The sequence below is a fragment of the Teleopsis dalmanni genome, chromosome 2 (assembly GCF_002237135.1).
Source record: "Teleopsis dalmanni isolate 2A chromosome 2, ASM223713v2, whole genome shotgun sequence".
NCBI classification, from domain to species: Eukaryota; Metazoa; Arthropoda; class Insecta; order Diptera; family Diopsidae; genus Teleopsis; species Teleopsis dalmanni.
The window spans coordinates 93,225,096-93,231,204 of NC_051847.1; positions in this window are offsets into that span (position 1 = coordinate 93,225,096).

Consider the following 6,109-nt stretch of genomic DNA (forward strand, 5'->3'; position numbering starts at 1 on the left):
TTAATACCTTAGTTTAAAACGAAACGTATTCTAGAAATGACATTCTGCACTAAGCAAAAAATCTTAAATGATAATTGGAAGCTTTGGAGTCTAAACCCCAAATATAACCGATTTTCTACACTATATATATAATAATAGAGTTTTTTAAATTGAATGTTTCTATATGCACTAAGCGAAATATGATTAAGAGATAATCGGAAGGCGGTAACTTATAGAACGTTGGTTTTATTGCTAAGCCCCCTTGAAATATTGACACTACGTTAAATAATTTTTCACATTATATATAATTAAGTTTTTTAAAATTAAATACTCTCCTTAAATGAATGACTGTACCTATATGCACAATTAAATGTAGGTAATTGAGACAGAGACTTGCAAAACCTGTTTCAGTATAATGGCGTGCAATATGTCAATTTTAGATCAGCGGAGGAGAGCATTGAGTTGAGTTGATACTAAGTCATCTTGTTACTTTACTAAAAGTCGAGAAGGAGCCAATAAAGCAATGTGAAAAGAGCTTTTCGGGAGTAGAATGTAGAGCTCCAGATATTTGCAAAGTGGCCGTCCTTATTTTATCGAGTAGTTTTATGTAGCTGACCTTTCCGTAAAAAACGAATAGTTAAATTTTACCTGCATAGCGCCAAAATATGATTCAAGTTCGCTAATAATGAAGTACTGCAAATATTGAATTGTAATAACATTTTTTACAAAATTTGGCAGCTGTCAAATTGAAGCTCAAGACGACGTGGGTTGTTATTTTTTAAGCGGATTGGTGTTTGACTTTATCACCTCCGATTTGGCTGAAATTTTGATGATCTCCTTTTTTAACTAAAATACCTGTGTCTTGAGAAAAAGTTTTCAAAGTTTTTTCCATGCGGTTTTGAGAATTTTCATTTTAGACTTATTTGTAATGATATATCTCTGGCTTTATAAATGATATGGACCTAACGTTTTTTGCATTGTAAAGATAATCAACTAAAATTTTTCTAAATAATGTAAATAATTAAGTTAGTTATTAATATTGACCGCTAATGCTTAATATTTTCGATAATTTTTATTTTTGATAGGGTGGGGTCAGGTGATTTTTTATTAATTCAACCTTAAGTTATACATCCAATATCATTACAAATAAGAAATCAATTCGTCTTAACTTTAGTAAGTTCACTCGACTGAATGATGATAATTTCCTATGAAATAAAAGTTAAAATTTAAATAATTTATATCACTTAATGACGTTTTGTTTTTCCAGACTATTATGTGAAGTGGAATAAGCATAAAATAGCTAAATATGTTGAAAATAATTTGTGTGTTCTTGTCAGGAACGCAATTTCCGTTCTTCCCACTACTCATAACTTCCAATTAAAAGAGAAAAGCAGCTTTTAAAAAATAAAAAGTAGAAAAAAAAACAAACAAACAATTACATAAACATAAATTGAAAGAAGTTATGTAAACAAAAGTCAGGGCATTAACAATGACGATTCCGTGAAGGAAAATACCAAAAAACAATCGTAGAATAGAATAAAGAATCGTCGAATGGAATGAAAAATATTGTAAAAAAGAATTTCACTGTAATTTTCCACATCGTCAACATGAAATGTGTGGAAGTGTGGAATGCGTCACTTTGAGAAAAGTTCTCTTTTGTATTTAATTAAACTTTCAGAACGAAATATGCGTTTTATGTTTTCAACAATGAAACGAAGAACCTAAATTGGTAAATGGAGGAGAACGAACGACGTCTGCACTTGGCCAAGAAACCAACTGAAGCCAAAAAACACATCACACACACTCACAAACACTAGTGAACACTCGATGGTACGCCAGAAGAAGCAGCGACGTCAATTCATTTGCAGCGTCAAAAGGTATTAAAACCTCAAATGTACGAATTCGCGAACACAAACACACAAACACATAAACACACATGCACAGGCAGAGGCACAGGCAGAGGCACAGGCACAAGCACACGAATGGAACGGAAATAAAAATATCGTAGATGTAACAATTGTTATTGTTGTTCTGCAACAATTGTTATTGTTGTTCTGCAACAATTTAGTTAAGCTTAATTATGTTGCTTTATGTCGATTCGTGCAATTCAATTTATGTGCGTGCGTGTGAATGCATGTGTGTGTATGTGTCATTTTTTGTAAGTATTCTGTTGGCTTCAAGTCTTGCTACATTCGCGGGGCTTGCAAAAACAAATTGGGACTTAAGTTCTTCTGTTCTTCGTAGTGTTCGCTCTCACAAAAGTGAAGCTTAACTTGGCTTATGTGTGGTGGTGCGGTGCGGTGTGGTTACTGCTTAATTGTTTTGTTTGTGTTGATTAGTATAAGTCGACTAAGACTTGACTCACACAAATTTAATAAATCAATTCCACATACTAATCTCCGCCTTAGTCTATAAGCAAACACAATGAAATTAAGGATTCATATAATAACACAGGAAGAATTATCAAAATAATCTGTATGAAATTTAGACAAAATTAAAGAGAACTTTTAAGAAAATGGAATATATTTAGCAAGTAATTATTGCTGTTAAAATATTAGAACTAATCGATATGGAACACGTATGTAATATAGAGGAAGTAAGGTTCTATTCTATAATTTAAACGTTTTCAGTGTCAAGAGCATCCAGTTTAATCCTAGGCTAAAATTTGAATAATAATAAAACATATTCATAACATAACATAACACATTATATTGATCTATATTAGTTAAAAAAATTAACAGTTAAAAATAAAAATATAATTAATTAATTGAATTATACTACAGCTGATTTATGATTTCGTTCTAATATAAACACAACAAGTAAAATTGTTAATAAAAACTTTCATAGCAAAAGTAACAAAACTCCAGAAAAATATGCGAACATAATAAGTCAAGTACGCCTTTGGATCAGTTGGTTAAGGTGCGCTGATTCTGAGCTTCACATTTGGCAGGACCGGAGTTCGATTCCTGTTACTTGCAGTCTCAAAAAAGAATTATTTACGAATAATTAAATACAAGAATTATTTCCAAGACCACTAATGATGGGTAATTGGCAATACTCAAAACAGATTTATAGTCAGAAAAAAATTCAATTAATTAAAATAATATAAAAATAGTTTTTGTTGTTGTAGTTCACTACTGTTCAAAAAACCTCTTTAAAAAAATTATAAAACATATTCAAAATAAGTATATTTGTTTCAATATTTGACATGAATTGTAATATTGTGCCCGTGTATTAATTATAATTCGAATTTCAAACTATAATGAACTATACATTGTTGCTTTTTTATTATTATCATTATAAGCATATAATTTTCGAGGACCTGTCGCACATAACTGATTAACTAAGTAAAACTGATATTTGTTTTGTGCCTTGTGACACCTTCCTTTGGAAACGACATATCTTTTACACCCATATCTTCAATTACACGTCAAAAAAATTTGATTATCATGTAACTATCATTTTCTAAAAACCAACAGTTTATCACACGTGAAAACTAAAAACCAAGTCATATAGTGACTTTATGTAAATGCAGAGATTTTCCGATAGTTACTTATCGCAATTGCTCATGATGTGACAATTTTATTTATTAACATAAAAACAGCAAGCAAAAATTACCCCTATCACTAAAGAAAACTCGATACATAAAATTGTCATTCATTTATTTGATAAGTTTTTCCCGTTTTTAACATATTCAATGGTTATTAAGTGATTACTAATATAAGATGACAAACTTTAAACTAATGCAGCTTTTTCACTATGTCATTTTCAATGTCAAATATTATCAGTGTAGTCATATGATGTCATATTCGCATTCTTGTCATGTAAGGAAGACGCGTTTGACACCCCAGTCAATTATAATTGCCATTTAAAATGACATAGTAAAAACAGGGCATAAGCATATGAAGCTTTTGATGTTAGTTATGTTTCCCATATGTCATGGAACGACTGCTAACAAATCAGAGTTCCGAAATGCATTGTAAGAAGTAACTTCTGTCTGAAAAGCTCTTTTTCTTGGAATTTATTCACCAATTAATTCATTTGATTCTTAAAGAAATTGTATATCATAAATTATCCAATAAAATATATGTTATATAGTCAATGAAATATTAAAAAAGTCGTACAGCATATGCATATATACATTAACTCGGTGATATATCAATTTAGTCATGTCCGTCTGTTCATGTCCATGTCACTAAAGTAAATTTGTTTTTCATTTTTTGAAATTTTAAGATTAATAAAATTCGACTCAGATTATTTCCGAATATTATTATTACGAGTATTTAATCTATACTAACATCAGCTCAAGTCTTCTACAAAGCTTTTTCTGCTACTTGGAATTGAATTTAACTCATTAAATGATTTGCCAGATGGACGTTTTAACTCATCCCTTTCGTCAAAGATGCAGTCTATCACGTCATCTAATACCTTGAGAATTCCATGCTAATTCTGAATGTTGATTATCGTCGTATGGCAAGCATCATGTGTAACCTACATAATCATATTTATATCCTCTGAGTTTCGTTTCTTATTCCCCACACACTTTCGATGTTAGTAATGTTCTCTTAAGGTTTCTAGACATCAATTAACAAAAGTATATATATTAAAATAATTAAAATCGGTTGACTATATATTACATATTCAATTAAAAAAATTGAGTTTTTTTTCTAGTTTATTAAGCTGTCTTTTTGTATATATAAAAAGCAAATATAATATTTAATATCTCTCCCACATTTCTATAAAATCGGGAGGGAATAGCGTTGGAATAGAATGTTGACTTATGACGAAAACCATAATTTTACAGAAAATGTGTATTATGTTATTATTATTTAGTAAACGTTTAAGGTGAATTTTAGTAGACCTCAAGATTGTAAAGTTAATAAATAAGTAGAATAAGAAGATTAGAGTATAGTGTACTCCAATATAGGTTCTTGCTAGACATGTTTTTCAGTAATTTTATTTCGGGTCTGATTGTAAAATGAAATCTTCTTCAATTTTAAAACGACGATAAAGCAAAATGATCAAAACTACAGATTATTTTCGTATATTTCCGATATCAATATTTATATATATAAAAAATAAATATAAATAATGGACAGAAAAATCATTTACAATTAACTATTCTGTAAGTTAGATGGCATTTTCTGTTACATCTTTCTTATTTTTTTTTTGTGAAGAAATAAATTTAACTTTCTTGCAAAAGTTCTCGTAGCATTCCTTTCAATTCTCTTATGGATTCCAGTAGAATATTTCTGAAAGAATTTAATTGCAACTTTTAATTCCAGTGAACTTTTAAACGCGAAAAACTGGTATGAGCGATTTTTCGTATGACGAAATAAGGTTGAGTATTTTTACTGCTTCGAAAACTATGGGGCAAGGGCAACTCTAGATTGTAAGGTTTGTGAAGGCAACTAAACGGATTACATTAAGCTCATTACGTAGCTGACGAGTGAATACGTAGAAAGTCCATATTGACAAGTAAATTGAGCAGGAGGTGAGCAATACTCATTACGTAAATGTACGATTTATGAGTTGAAGCACGACGCCGAAGTAAACATTTAAAAAGCATGGCTAACTGACGTTGGAAAGACATAATCCTCATTTCGAAATTTATTCTTAAAGTAGATTTAACACTAACATAACTAGCGACAAGAATTAAGTCCTTATTGTCGTTGGAAACTCCACAGACCATCTTAGCTTTGACAAAGTAAATAAAGCGACTAATGTTATAATACGATACACACATCCGACGTTTGAGTACTACTACCCGCCAGATTATGAGTCAACTTTAGAAGGCAGCTGGGTAAGGGGTAAGGCCCCTTTCTAGCTTTTACCTGTGTAAATATGTGAACAAAATAATTTTAAACTTCGTTTAAGGAGACAAATTAAGTCATGAAATATAAACGGGAATGTGTGTGCCAAAAAGGATTAATTAGATAAAAAGTTAGTCACAAAATAACTGGAGTTGTGAGGATTAAAAAGTATTTACGATAAGGTGCAACGCATGCATTGCAATGATGAAATTTAGAAAATTAAAATGAAATTAAAACAAATATCGTTTTGTTTCTTTGGAATGATACAAAAGAGACTTATTTTATAATTTACACAATAATTCTGAAAATATTTAATT